General features: G+C 40.0%; 2 long non-coding RNA genes across 2 annotated transcripts in view; one reads left to right on the forward strand and one right to left on the reverse strand.

Moving 5' to 3' along the window:
* LOC116699523 (uncharacterized) overlaps window positions 1–14957 on the reverse strand; it is a 39770-nt gene that overhangs the window by 24729 nt on the left and 84 nt on the right. Inside the window, exon 2 of the long non-coding RNA XR_004334441.1 lies at window positions 3959–3964. This is a non-coding gene — a long non-coding RNA (uncharacterized LOC116699523). The remainder of the gene's footprint in view (window positions 1–3958; window positions 3965–14957) is intronic.
* LOC116699524 (uncharacterized) overlaps window positions 11737–14957 on the forward strand; it is a 26710-nt gene continuing 23489 nt past the window's right edge. The window contains exon 1 of the long non-coding RNA XR_004334442.1: window positions 11737–12204. This is a non-coding gene — a long non-coding RNA (uncharacterized LOC116699524). The remainder of the gene's footprint in view (window positions 12205–14957) is intronic.

A 14957-nucleotide genomic window follows, 5' to 3' on the forward strand; every position in this document is an offset into this window, starting at 1 on the left:
GCACAATCCGCCCTGTGCTGAGTTGCCGAGGAGCTCTCAGGCGTCCAACAAAAATAGCGGCTCTGCGTATCTGCTCCAGAGTCGGAATGCAGCCGTTCCACAGTCAGTGAAAATATACACATTGACTTTAATAGAATTCTAATGACTCTGCAGCCGTTCCGGAGCAGATCCACAGCCGCACCGCAGTTGGTGGAAATCAGGGGTTAGAGGCCAATCTGTAGTGAAGACATAACATGTTTGGAGAGGAACACTGAGACAGAAGTGTGATCCAAACTGTCTCATGTTGAATTTTTAGTCATAAGCTGTATGATGCAGGTATTGCTGCTACACGTATTTACCATGTCTGTCATCCAGCTCTAGCCCTGGATCAGAAAGGCAGGTGGCCTGCCCCCCCTCTCCCCGAGCCTGAGGCTAGCTCTGAGGCATTCATGCTGCCTTAACCCTGCTGTGTGCCACTGGGATAGAGGACTCTCAAACTGGGTCAGCAGATCCATCAATATTACACGAAGTGGAGCCTATTAGAAAATAAATTCTTTATATAATCAAAAAAAAAGGAGTTTTGCCTTTCCGGCTGCTGTGGGGGCTTAGCCTTTTCACATATGGACTTTTTCAGATTCTGACAGCAAAACCAGCATGAAGGACTGTCTTGTCCATATAATACTACATACACAGAGACTAGCACAGTATGGAATGAGCCCTGCAGTGATTTTCACACTTAGATTTGACTGACAGGATTCTGAATGCCAATATAACTGAAATATTTGTTGAGCTTGACAATATGTCAAGTATATATAATAAATCAAGTACTTTATGTTTAAAACAGACATTAAAGCATAATTGATCCATGGATATATGATACCCAGGAATACAGTCCAACCTTAAAGGACAAGACTAACAATTTTGTAAATTGTCCTTATTGTCCCTTTAGCCCCTGCATAAGACATCCGTCTAGAGAAGAAGCATTTAGGAAAGAAAGGTGAAACTAATTGGGAAGAAAAAGAATGACCTTCTGACTTCACCCAATACAACATCAGAAATAGAGAAAGCAGTAAGTAGATTAAAAGCGAACAAATCTGGTGGCATGGTAACTGACTGACTGCTAGGGGCTAACAGGCTTCCTCTCCATGCAAAGAATAGAAAACGTTCATGAGACTCTCACCGTCTGAATCCAATGGGGGGAAATGAGGCTTATACCCAGAGAGCTGGGGCTGCTGCTTGGGAACACCATACTCATGGCTAGCAGGCTAGGATTGGGATTGCTCCGGAAATTCCACCGGATGCATGTATTTTCCGTTTCATTGCGCTTTCTTTGTGTTGGAATTTTACCACAACTATTAACTACTTGCTTACTATTACTTTTAACTATTGACGGCTGCAAATATGTGCCTGTCTGTGCTTTAAATTAATTAATTTCTCTACCGTAGAGTAATATTATTTATGCTATTTAATTTGGGGCAACTTGTAACTTCACACTTGTTTGTTGTGTTTTTAAATGTGGCTCATTTCTTATTTCTTTGCCTTATGTAAACTTTGAATTGTGTCTGTGTTTAATGGCTTGAGTTTTACAAAATGAGGATATATGCGACCTTTAATGAATTATATACAAAAATATTGCCTTGCCAAACCTGTGCAATAGAACCCGGGTTGTAGAATATTGCATATAGCCATGTATATAAATATATGAATAAAAGTGTATGAAATATATAGAGTTTGTAAAATATTTCTTTAGAATCAATTGTGGCTGAGGCTTGTGGACAACAAGGAGTGTGAAGGTTTACTTAAAAGATCAAACAGCATCATGTACTGCATTGGAGGTGGACCGTACTGCTAGCTAACTAGAGGAGCAGCGCTGTATGTCCAGCAGTCTTCTTGGCTTCTTTTCAGTAGGCCTACTATGGACAGAACCTACTATAGACAGCACCCACACATGCACCCCCTAATTACTAATTTCCCCATTTAATAGCACAAGTACCCACTTGCTTAGCTGTGGGGCTTACAGTAGTTACATGCCAAAATATTTAAACACAAAAAGCATTAAACCCCTTTTCAGCATGTAGTGCATCTATATGCTACAAAACCACCAATCTGGTTATGCTGTGGGGGTTGCAACTCAAAAAAACTGAGAACAACTGCTCTAGTTGAAGACCAATGTATTTATTTACTTCATATTTTATGGTATGTATCAAACACCAAGCAGATTTCTTGTCATTAGCTGATGGTGATGACAACCTTGCCCAGCTCACAAACAGATTTCAGTTCAGTTGTTAAGAAGGAAGCAGCAGCTCCTATAGACTCACTAGCAACATTTCTTCTTGACGCCCAGTAGTGACTTGTTACAGTCTTTGACACTGGTCTTTGCTTGTTATACTGATCCACCACCTAATTTAACACTCTGCGAAGGCCCTGAGACTTGACCTAAGCTCTGCGGCTGACCTCAGACCAGCTCTCTGCACTGCTGACAGTGGGATGAAATGGAACCAACCAGTCAGCATTTGACAACAACTACTGTACATGCATGTGAGCAAATTAGAGAAGACAGCCAGCAAAAAAGAAAAAAAGTGTAGAAGTAAAATATCATCATGCCAAACACTGGCGTGGTCATGCAGCTTTGTCCTTTGCTTTTTTTTTTTGGGTTAAGCTCAAGATTGCTTTTTCTACAGCGCTGTAATGACAGATGGGAGCTTCTCAAAACTTCAGTGGTTTGGGAGTTTTTATTCCAAAACAGTATGGGTTAAAGAGTTGTATTGGAGAGGCAGAAATCTCAGCACAGCCAAGTATTGATCAGCTTTACACCCCCTGCCGATGCACTCTGCTCATTTTACACTGCGGGCAAATAAACACTTGAGGTGTTGCACCTTCAAATATAATTTCTCCAACACTGGAAAAGAGTAAAAAAAACAACTGTCATCTAATTAGTTAGACCTTCATTTTATCAAGAAATGGATGCTATTGAATGTATTTGCTGTTATGAAAAATGACATTTCCTTAACTCTTTTTAAGGCTAAAAAGGTTAATGTCCTGGTTTGACTTGAACAAAGGGCGAGTTTAAGTGAGTGCGTTGTTTTACTGATTTTCAAGACCTGTACAAAAATGACTGGAGTGGACAGGGGGCCTGAACCCTCAGGCAGGGCCCTCCCCAGTGTTATTCATAATTTAATTTGTCACTTGACCCCTGGCCTTATTGTTTACCAGATTTCATTAATATCTCACAAACCTCGTAACCTCTTTGGATAATATGAAGATGATTTGTTGAATTGATCTGACTTGGTATTGAACTGCCTCGTCCTTGGTGATGTTTTGCCGGATGTGGAAAAGAGGGCAGGTACAGTGGAGGACAAGACTCCTCTCTCAAGTCATTTGGAACTGGAGTAGCCAGTCTTTTAGAAACTCCAAGCCTACGATCAAAGTGCAGAAAATCAGATCTTTATTGCAGAGTGTCCGCACTGTTGTTTGCAAGTCATTAGATCATTAGATCACCAGTGTGGCTACGCTGCTTTCCAAAAGTAGGCTTCTGAAATTTCCCCTTTAAATCTAATTATCCGGTTTTCATTGGGCTGATGGTGGGGGCAAGGGCGTGTATGCATTTATTCAAAAAGCGACAGAAACATTTTTTTTAAATTGTCGTAAAAAATGTTGAGAAAGTGTCAAACATTACAAAAGAAATGGATTAAAAAACTCAGAATTTGGAAGAAGCGACAAAAGCTACACACACAAAAAACTCAAGGCTACAAAAACATTACAAACGTAAAAAAAAGAAGTCAAAAACCTTATTATTATCTTATAATTACCTAATTATCGATTAAAAAGCAGCAAGCTACACACCAAACTAAAAGAAATTTGGAAAAGGTGACAAACGTTGAAAAAAGCAACTAAAACATTGAAAAAGCAACAACAACAACTTAAAAAAGGGATATTTTTTTATTTTTTTACTTTCCAATTCCCCAACAGGCTGTTGAACGTTGTACTATCTCCTCATAGCGCTCTGCTAGTAGCAGCATCTGGCGCTTCCGTCACGCTGGTGTATTGGTCTTTTGGTCTTTTAATGTGAAAAGTAAAACGGGAAAGAGTAAATCTGCACTGCTGTTGACTATGTGGAATTAAATAAAGACCGTCTTGGTTCACGCTGGTTTGGGACTACAGGGCCTCTGTGGTTTTATTTTTATCATCTGCATAAGTTTTTCATAACACTTGGCTACACGAGTGACGCAAAAGACACTTTGAAATCCGATCAGCGTGCCCAAAGCAGACCGGACCGAGACACATCTTTACAAATACACTTGGAATTGCATTATAAATCATTTCCAAATGTGGTTTTAATCTGATTTGCAAAAGTCACATTTTATCTTGTTTTTTTTGCTGTATAGACTTCCTGAAATCTATCTGGATCCAATCTGGATATGCCAAATACGGATTTGGGTTGGCAGTCTGAAAAAGGCCCATGAGGCAGATACATTCGCTGGAAAGGAAACATGGTTCATTAGATCACAGTGATATTTAGTTGACTCGCATTATAAATCGTATTTAGGGACTGAGTGATACTGCTAACCACATGATGACTTTTACTTGTTAGCACAACATAACTCACCATCACGCAACCTCTTAGCTGCCATTAGGGTTTAAAGTTAAGGCTACAAAAAAAGCCTTTAGATAAAAGATTATGCAGTTCACAAGTCATACATGGGAATGAACCCAGAAGTAGAGACAACATATTATAACATTTGTAAAACATGTTTCTTATACCGTGTAGAGTAGAGCAAAGCTGCCACCGACAGGACAGAATAGTTATATACAATAAATACTTGCTTCCCCTACACCAAGTTAAAATGAATACAGTCTGACCCATTGTCATGCAATACATTTTATCTTCATGACATTTTTAATGTTTTTTGTTCAAGGTGTTTTTGAAATGTAAGGAATTATTCCACTTTTTATGGATCTTTTTAAATCTGCAGTTTAATTGTATTGTGAATAATACTGAGAGGTGTTTCTCATGTTTTGCGGAGGAGGGTCTGGCTAGTCTACACAACAATCAGGAATGGGAGAAAAACTTGGCATTTCGTTGTTTTAGTCATGCAACCCCTAACCCTAAACTGGACAGATAGACTAGCTAGCTGTCTGGATTTACCCTGCAGAGATCTGAGGAGCAGTTAACCATAGTCCACAACACTCATCCGGCCATAATGAGGAACACCCAGCGGCACCTGAACAATCCCAGAAATGGAACGTGGTTGATATACAGTTGACTATAGCTAGTGTTGGAGTTGTATCAGAGAGGAGTTTCTATTTCTTTGCCCTACCACTGCATGTAAGTGGAGTGGATCTGTTTGCTATAGAACATGTACAGCTAATGCAGATATAGGAGTCCACATTTCTTTCTTTGTGTCTACAGACTGTAGGTGCATCTGTTTCTACATGCAGTATCTCCCAAAACTTCATAATACACCAACATCACACACAAAACAAAAACAAATCAGAAATGTATTAGCTGTGCAAATGTCATTAAGCTTGGTAACTACACTTCCGGGTTCTATGCCTTTTCAAATTGTACTTTTAGGATAGAATACTAATGCTAGCCAACACTTATTGTTATTTCTTATTAGCTGGTGGGTTTCACGAGAAAAAAATGTTATTGATTTGAATACACAAATGAAGCTTGTTGGAATGTTTTGAGATCAGAATACAACAAGAAATCAACATTTTGTTTTTGCAATTCAAAATACTTAATTCAATTTATATAGCGCCAAATCACAACAACAGTCATCTCATTGCGCTTTCCATAAAGAGCAGGTCTATACCGTACTCTCTCCCAACAGTTCCCACCATGAGCAAGCACTAGGCGACAGAGGCAAGGAAAAACGTCCTTTAAAGAGGCAGAAACCTCAAGAGAACCATGGCTCAGGGTGGGGGGGCATCTGCCTCGACCGGTTGGGGCTGAGAGAAAGAGACAGACAGAGACAGACAGAGAGAGACATGGAGAATTGTAGCAGAGGGTGTCGAGCAGGAACATCGAGGCAGCAGGTGACTCCAACAGCAGATCCAGACTGCACAGCTTCAGGGCCAGAAACACCTGCAGGAAGTGATAGGAGGAGAGAGGAGAGGGGCAAGAGAGCACAAGACTACGGGAAAGGGAAGAAGTCGAGTTAGTAACATGCATTAATGGAATGAGGTTGCATACAGATGCATAGACATAATTGTAATGTCTAACAACAGGCAGAATGGACCACTGGATAAGCTGGCACTTAAGTAAAAGTATTCAAATCATACTTAAAGTACAAAAATAAAACAAATTGTGACAAATATAACAAAAGGATTTGTTGCTTTTACCCAACATTCCAGCAAATGTTACCACTTTCACTGAATTGGCCAGCAAGTGAAATATTTAAAGACAATTTGAAGTATGTATTTTGAAAAGCAGTTTCAATTATTATTAATCAACTTTATTTACTTCTAAATATGCTTAAAAATGCTGACACTTATTTTTTTGAGTTGTGTTTACCTTGAGGTTCCATTCAAGCATATTAGGTTCTTGATTTCTTTCCCCTGGTAGTAGATACTGTATGTGTTTCAAACACGGTCTGGACGTTGGAGTGTTAGAAAAGGCTAAAGGATAGCGCTGTTGCTTTTTTTAGACATTTTGAGCAAGCTCCTCTGAGCTGATCCAAACTGAGCTGAATGAACTGTTAGTGCGCGCGCACACACACGCAGTACTCGGTAGGCCCATCAGCCTAATCCACTGTGACATCACATTACCGCCAGCGCTCAGCACCGGCCCCCTTCCTGCGTAGACACTGTTAATTAGGTTTGGACCAGCTAACACTACAACCGTAGAGATGGAATGCAAACAGCTGTTGGGGACCGATGCTCACACATACACACACACGCACACACACACACACACACACCACCTGTGCATTCAGAAATTCAGTGTCATTCAACATTCAGCCTAGGATTCAGTAATTTTTTCCGTACATTTTCATACACACATGCACACACACACACACAACATCTGCTCAGTGTACCCAAACATTTACCCTGAGAGAGATAGACATAAATGTAAATTGTCACAATAGTCGATAATCGTCACATATCTTAATTTTTTTTCCACAAAGGCATGCAGCCATTAATGATCACATACATGCAGCCAGGTTAATCATACTGGCAGATTCAGCTGATTCCCGCTTCAGATGTAACTGCTTCTGAGGAAAATCAATGCTTCTCTCTATCACCAAATGTCAATCTGATCGATTACAGGCCATGATGCTGAAGCTATGCCCCTCTCGTCAACTTGTAGCTATTGTTGATATGAAAGAGGTGATCACTTTCTGGGCTCAGATATTTCCTGCTTCCGACCGACCCACTATCTTGACCAAGCGCCATCGTGTTGATGAAAAGACCAGTCAGACTGAAAGACCAGAAAATTGCTATGACAGTGCTGGAGCTGCTTTTAAGATCCATAACATTACTTGTTAGTGATGCGCAGACCGGTTCATTTATGGTGCAAAAACAGTATCATAAGGATTTGTAACTCGTGAATCACAATGCACCAATAAATGCGGAGTGATTTGTATGTGTAGGCTATATCTGTGTCGTGTCTGTGCCTTTAATTTGTAACTCATGAAACGCGATGCGCAAATTAATTTACAATGATGTGTATCTATAAAGATGTATCTATGTCTGTGACTCTAATTTATAACTTGTATTTCATCGTTTGTAAATCAACTTAGTATTTTTGAAAGGAAATATATTTGTAAAACTCCTATTTGTGTAGATACTTTTGAGAATATTTTCCCACGCAGTGTGTAGCCACAAACAATTTGTGTCTCTGGTGCCGATCCAGCGCGCTCCAGTGGATGGCGCTAATGCAACATGTAGGCTTATGGACGCCGACGCAAGCAAGCTTGTCAAGAGTCGGCAGTAGCGTTGCTAGATAGCTGCTATAACGGAGTATATCTCTTAATACTTTTATATGATGATGTACTATGAAGGTTTTTAAATCCCACTGTATTAATAGTTCATAATTGAGCAAAAATGACGAGTAGAATCGTGGTTTTGCTCTCGGACAGGGACGATCGAGCCCAACCATTACAACCATGCGATTGACTATCAGATTGAACCAATCACAAACGTTTCTGCCCTCTGGACAACTTTGAGTCAAGAAAAATTCCACCTGCCTGAACACAAGAGAGAAAAGGCAAAAACTAAAAAAAAGCAGCAACCGGAATATCAAGTAACATAAGTAATCGATTATGGTCTGTCACTGCATCGATGCGGAACTGTCCGCATCGCGATGCATCGATGCAGTGATTCATTTCTACACCCGTATAGCTAACTGGTATGAAGAACAGTATGGATTGTGTTGAGAAAGGACTCAACATCATCATTAGTACGTAGAAAATAAGGCCATTGTTTCCAAAATCCGAACACTTCAAGTGCAATATAATAATATAGTCTCAAAAGTATAAGTACCTTACAAACTTTAAATTCCTGGTTGCTCAACATTTCCACATAAAAAAAGATAAAACTTTACAATGGGCTATATTTACTGTTGTCACACAGGGCGTCAACATTTGAAGTTTTTAATTTTATTTTTAATTTAAGGCCAATTTAGCAGATGGGAATATAAACGCACACTCCTGAGTAAATACATACATTGTTAGTAATAACTTATAAGTTAGGCAAAAGGACAAAACCTGGTTGAGTTAAAGATCATTTATCCACATTCATTACTGTGAGAGTAAAGTAATCAGGCAGACAAGTCAGTTAGTAACAATCACTATTATCCACTCCCTCCAGGATTTTGCAGACTGTTTTTGAGATTGTTGCTTCCCAAATTGCCTGATGTTGTGGGAGTTTTCCTAAAAAACTGAGATAAAAGTTGCAATTTTTTTACGCTGCAATGAAGTTGCGGGAGACAGAGAAAGTTGCAAAAAAAACTGCCTTTTTTTGTGTAGTTCTTTAAAAACAAAAAGGAAACTTGTTTTGGGGAGAATAAAACTACTCCAGGCTGAGTTTTTCTAGGAAATAGCCAAAAAGGCTCAGGATGCTGCAAATGTTGGTATAATATGAAAATTGCTGGAGGATTTAACCCTTGTGTTGTCTTCCCATCAACCTGCAACTTTGTGTTTTTTCTGGGTTGAAATTTCAACATTTTATTGTTCTTTTTCTACACTTTAACTTTTAAATTTTAATCCATTTTTTGACACTTTTTTAAATATGTTTTAGTCAATTCTCAGATCCAGTCTCAGATCCAGTCTCAGATGTATTGTAGAAGTATTCTGGTCAGCCACGATCACACATTTCGGGAGATGGAGATGAAGCTAGCAGACTTGGAGGACAGAAACCGGAGGTGCAACATCCGCATCCTCGGGCTGAAAGAGTTGCTAGAAGGTGCTAATGCTATCCAGTATATCTCACGCTGCCGCAAGTGGTTCCTGAATCTAGCAGATGTTCAGACATATCAAATAGACTTAAGGAGTATCATCAAAACTATTCTCCCAATATGTTTGAAAATTATATGTCTGGGAAATAATCTTTTTCAAGGATAAGATTAATTATCTAATTTATTTTATATTTTAGCCGCCATTTTTAATTTCTAATAGGAGGTTGACAAACTTGACACAAAATTGACACCCTATTTCTTGGCTTGGCAGTTGTTTGATGACTCTGTTGCGTTTATCACCATAATTTTAAAGTTAGCATTAAAACTTCTTCTCATTCGTTTGCTATCTTGGCCTACATTTGAGCCACTTTGTTCGGGACGCTAACCAAGTCTCTGCATCTTTAAGGCTTCCTCTCACTGGCGCCACCTTTTGTTGTGGAGGAATATTGTTGTTTAAAAGTCTAGACCCCGAATATTGTACAACCTCAATTTTTCAGATATCTTCATAGGAAAAAAATAAAAAAATAAAAATCTGTCTCATATTCGAGTCAATACCCGAATATATTTGCACCAACGAGCGCTGTTGTAAATGCCTTGTCTTTGACTCATGTTCAATTCTAGTGTTATAGGAAAATGTGTACTGTGAATAAAAATGTTGTTTTAACTGGAAACATACTCTTTTCAGCTCTGAGTACAGCATGATCTGCTTTATTTTCTGGATTCAATTGTCTTCTATTGTTAGTTATATACAGTACATAAATATAATGCTAACATTTACATACAGCTGATGGCAATGTCATTCGTTTTGAAGGTATTTGGCCATTAACCAAAGCTGTGATCTGAAGTGAAATGACCTTATGATGACCATTAAAGCTGATAAAATTCATCCTGAGGGGAACATGAATGTCTGGACCAATGGTAATCCATCCAACATCCGGGACATTTTACGTAAAGCATAAATGTCAGCCCCATGGTGGCAGGTCTTTATCCTCTAGCGACCACGAATGTCTTTACAAAATGTAAAATCAAACCATTCAATGATGTCAGTTGAACTTGCTCTTTGCCTTTGTAGGGCGGAATACATGCCCCCATTCCCCTTCCCTCTCCCTGTTAAACACAATAATTAGCCCTTTGATTCCTGCAGGCAGCATCGGCATTAACATTGATTCAGTACAACTGTGTATTTGTATTCATCAACGCAGAGGGATGTTGAAGGTGTCGGAAAGAGAAGTAGCGCAGTGTCATCCCAACACCTCTACTGTCCCCACTGATCCACTCCACTGATTAATCATCTGCCCAGCTGCCATTACCACACCCTCCACCTCCTCCCCTCCTCCCTCTCTGCTACTTATTAGCTCTTCCAGGGCTTGTTGCATAATGCCAAAGGTCAGCGAATTCAACATTTATTTCATTAGCAAAAAAACTCATTGGCTTAGGTCTCCTATTTATAGAGAACAATATATGCCTTCAAAGCACGGAGCTCACATTTAATGAAACCACATACAATCAAATTTACTTTCTCACCCCCGTTCCTCTCTCCATTTCTTTATCTCTCTCACTCCATCTGTGAAAATAAGCGAGAGAGAAGTCCCATATGTTTGGGTGAGGGAAGTCATCATTTGCTCTAATGTTTATTTGCTGAGGTGGAAGGGAGACAAGGTGACAAATGTGCTGACTGGAGTAAGGAGCATTAGCAGGTGAGGCAATGCATTAAATCCTTCAGACTTAATCATTTAGGTAATGTCCCGTTTGTTTTAGATTCATGGCTCGCACTACCTTTTTACAGATTGAGAGTGGCCAACCGTGAATCTCAGGCTACCATTATCCTGCAGTGTTTCCCACTGTTTATACACCACTCTACATCATCTGCTGCAAAACAGACAGGAGGCAGCAGGAGTTTAAAAGGTAGACAAAAAGGTTTTGTAATGATGAGTTGCTTGTTCAAAACTGCAGAATGCCTAGAGGAAGTCCACTTAAAAGCTACTGTCAAATGGCCTTTGAGCCATACACTGAACCCCCCAGCAGCATCACACGTTCTGTGATTTGGGCCTCCGCCCACTCCGTACTTTGGTAAATTAGGAAGTGATGCAGCAGTTACATTGTCATTATCTTTAAGTCTAGATTTAGCGTCTTTCAGACCCACTTAGCAACTTTATTTACAGTATAAAAAAGTAACAAATTCAGTGACTTACATATTTAGTGATTATATTCAAGTGCATTGCTAATGTAATTCATTCCCATTCATGCAGTCTACGGCTACTCAGCCAACATTGCTGACGTCTCTCCCCCTCTTTTGTCTTGCACAGCCAGTCAGTAGGGAGTGGATGGCTAGCAGAAAACCAACCAACGTAAGCAGAAATGGATAAAGAAAAGGGCCTTCTGAAGTGCAAGTTCAGTTTCAAAGCCCTTCCAGATGGTTCTCTCGACAAGACTGAAGTTATTAACCTGACTCCGCCAGATGGATCCCTTCGCGTTTGCTCGGCATATCCATCTGGGGACTTTCTGTTGGAGAACTTTGAATAAACCATCTCTCTATAACCACCTCTGTTGGTGATAGACAGGCCAAATCAACCAATCAGATGACGTATGACGTTCTTACAGAGTGACGACGACAATACAACCACAAGTCAGGATACCCCTGCGGCAAAGCATAGCTCAGCAAGTCGAGCAACATGTCGGTAAAGGATATTTGCCGTTAGTGTAACAAGAATTTATGAATGAAAGGGACCATTTCAGGTTCCCGGTCCATATTCCAAAAGAAGGATCCCAAAGAAAAAAGCATTAGTGAGCGGCTAACAGAATTAGGGCTACCTCTGTCTGAAAATGTGTCTCAATCAGGTCTGATTTGCATACTTTGCTTCTGCGTGATTGGTAGACTAGAGGATGAGTTAGACGTTTTTAGAAAATGGCAATAAGCAGAGAAAGAAACAAGCCCAGCAGTTGTCTACAAGTGCAAGTTAAAACTCTACCATGCAAATTGAAAGCAAAATATCAGCAACACCCAAAAACACCGGCGGCTTCTCTGGGCCCGAGCTCATCTGAGATTTACTGAAGCAAAGTGTAAAAGTGTGCTGTGGTCTGACTAGTCCACATTTCAAATTGTTTTTTTAGAAATCATGGACGTCATGTCCTGCAGGCAAAAAAGGAAAAGGACCATCCAGATTGTTATCAGCGCACATTTCCAAAGCCAGCATCTGTGATGCTATGGGGGGGTGTTAGCGCCCATGGCATGGGTAACTTGCACATCTGTGAAGGCGCCATTAATGCTGAAAGGTACAGTCCCCTCCAAAAGTATTGGAACTGCAAGGCAAATTCCTTTGTTTTTGTTGTTCACTAAAGACATTTGGGTTTAAGATCAAAAGATGAATATAAGAAAAAAGTTCAGAATTTCAGCTTTTTTTCCCTGGTATTTACATCCAGTCAGGACACGTCACACTTTGTTTGAACCCACCCATTTTTCAATTGAGCAAAACTATTGGAACATGTGACTGACAGATGTTTCTTGGGAAAAAATTGATTGTTGATTGTTCAAACATTAAATAGCTCTGCATGACTAATCTAAGTTTGGATTCTTGGGTTGAACCTATAAAGACTGCATTTCTTGTTAAAGAGGATAAACCAACATAAAGACCAGAGAGCTGTCTATGGGAGAAAAGCAAGCCATTTTCAAGCTGAGAAAAGAAGGAAAATGGACCAGAGCCATTGGACAAACATTGGGCATAGCAAGCACAACAATTTTGAATGTCCTCAAAAAGAAAGAAACTACTGGCATACTGAGCAACAGACGTCGGAAAGGTCGGCCAAGGACAACAACAGTAGTTGATGACAGAATTATTTTGAGAGCTGGGAAGAAAACCTCCAAAACATCAGTAAGTGACATCACCAACAACCTCCACAGGGCAGAGGTGAAGGTATCACAATCCACTGTTCGAAGACAACTCCAAGAGCAAAATTACAGAAGTCATACCACAAGATCCAAACCACTTATCAGCAGTGAGAATCGGAAGGCCAGATTGGAATTTGCAAAGAAGTACATAGATGAAGGAGAGGAAGTTTATCATGCAGCAGGACAATGACCCAAAGCACACTGCAAAACAAAACAAAGGACTTACATCAGGGGGGGCAAGTGGAAGGATTTAGACTGGCCAAGTAGTCAATCATTTGCCCTTAACCCAATGGAGCAACAGCAAGCAGAGCAAAGCAACAGTTTGGTGAGGTCGATGGGTCGCGCCGCCAAATAATAAAAGCTATTTACTTTAAGATTATCTGTTCCATTACTTTTGCTCACCTAAAAATGCTGTGGTCTGATATAAAGGGTGACATGTTGTTGAGCTGTTTAACACATCTAGATGTAAATACCAGGAAATAAAAGCTGAAATTCTGCACTCTTGTCTCATATTCATCTTTTCATCTAAAACCCAAATGTCTTTAGTGAACAACAAAAACAAAGGAATTTGCCTTGCAGTTCAAATACTTTTGGAGGGGACTGTACATACAGGTTTTGGAGCAACATATGCTGCCATCCAAGCAACGTCTTTTTCAGGGACGTCCCTGCTTATTTCAGCAAGACAATGACCATGGCTTGGTAGTAAAAGAGTGCACGTACTAGACTGGCCGGCCTGCAGTCCAGATCTGCCTCCCATTGAAAATACGGGGCGCATTATGAAGCACACAATGCGTATATGTTAAGCAAATGAAGTCGTACATCAAGCAAGAATGGGAAAGAATTTACCTTAAAAAAAAAAGTGTCCTAAGTTCCCTAAACGCTTATTAAGTGTTGTTAAATGGAAAGGAGATGTAACACAGTGGTAATAATGCCGTCGGCCAAGGAAAACCATGCCCCTGTCCCAACTTTTTTTTGGAATGTGTTGCAGGCATCAGACATTAACATTAACATTTTCAGAAGTAATTGCCACACTTATTTGGTATAATTGAAGATATCTAACCTCATTTATTTGAGGTTGAAATCAAAATCATGTGAAAAAAGCCCACATTTCATTATTGCTTATGTTGTTTTTGCCTGCTATAATTTACATGTTTGTGACCCTTTCCCATCCTCCCACACACACACGCCCACACTCATGCAAACCCACAATGACACGTAGCCTACGGAAAAACTCTCAATCTCAAAATCACCTTTGCAAAAAAAAAAAACTGATGAGAAAGTGAGCGTGCACAGTGCTGACAGAAGTGTTCACAGCAGTGTAATGGGATAAACTGTGATCAGTCTTACGCAATTGACACTTTTCACATGCTCTCACGCCACACGTCCATTTTATCACGCAGTGAAGAAGTAATTCCTCCATGGGCCAACTGATAACACATGATTAAGGATATTAAACCTCATCATGTCTCACTTTATCTGCACGGAGCGTTTGTTTTTTTATCTCTTTATTTCCACAAGTTGATGGTTAGTTGCCGCTCTGTGCTCTGTATTTTTTTGAACCCAGCACCGAGGCCAGATGGCAGTTAGGTATGCCAGGAGTGTAATTTGGTATTTTGTGGCCAGACTCCCTTGGCGCATTTGGGCACGGGGTGGAATCAGAAAGAAAGCATTGTTACTCAAGCATTATAGAGG

The sequence above is a fragment of the Etheostoma spectabile genome, chromosome 12 (genome assembly GCF_008692095.1).
Source record: "Etheostoma spectabile isolate EspeVRDwgs_2016 chromosome 12, UIUC_Espe_1.0, whole genome shotgun sequence".
Taxonomy (NCBI): Eukaryota; Metazoa; Chordata; class Actinopteri; order Perciformes; family Percidae; genus Etheostoma; species Etheostoma spectabile.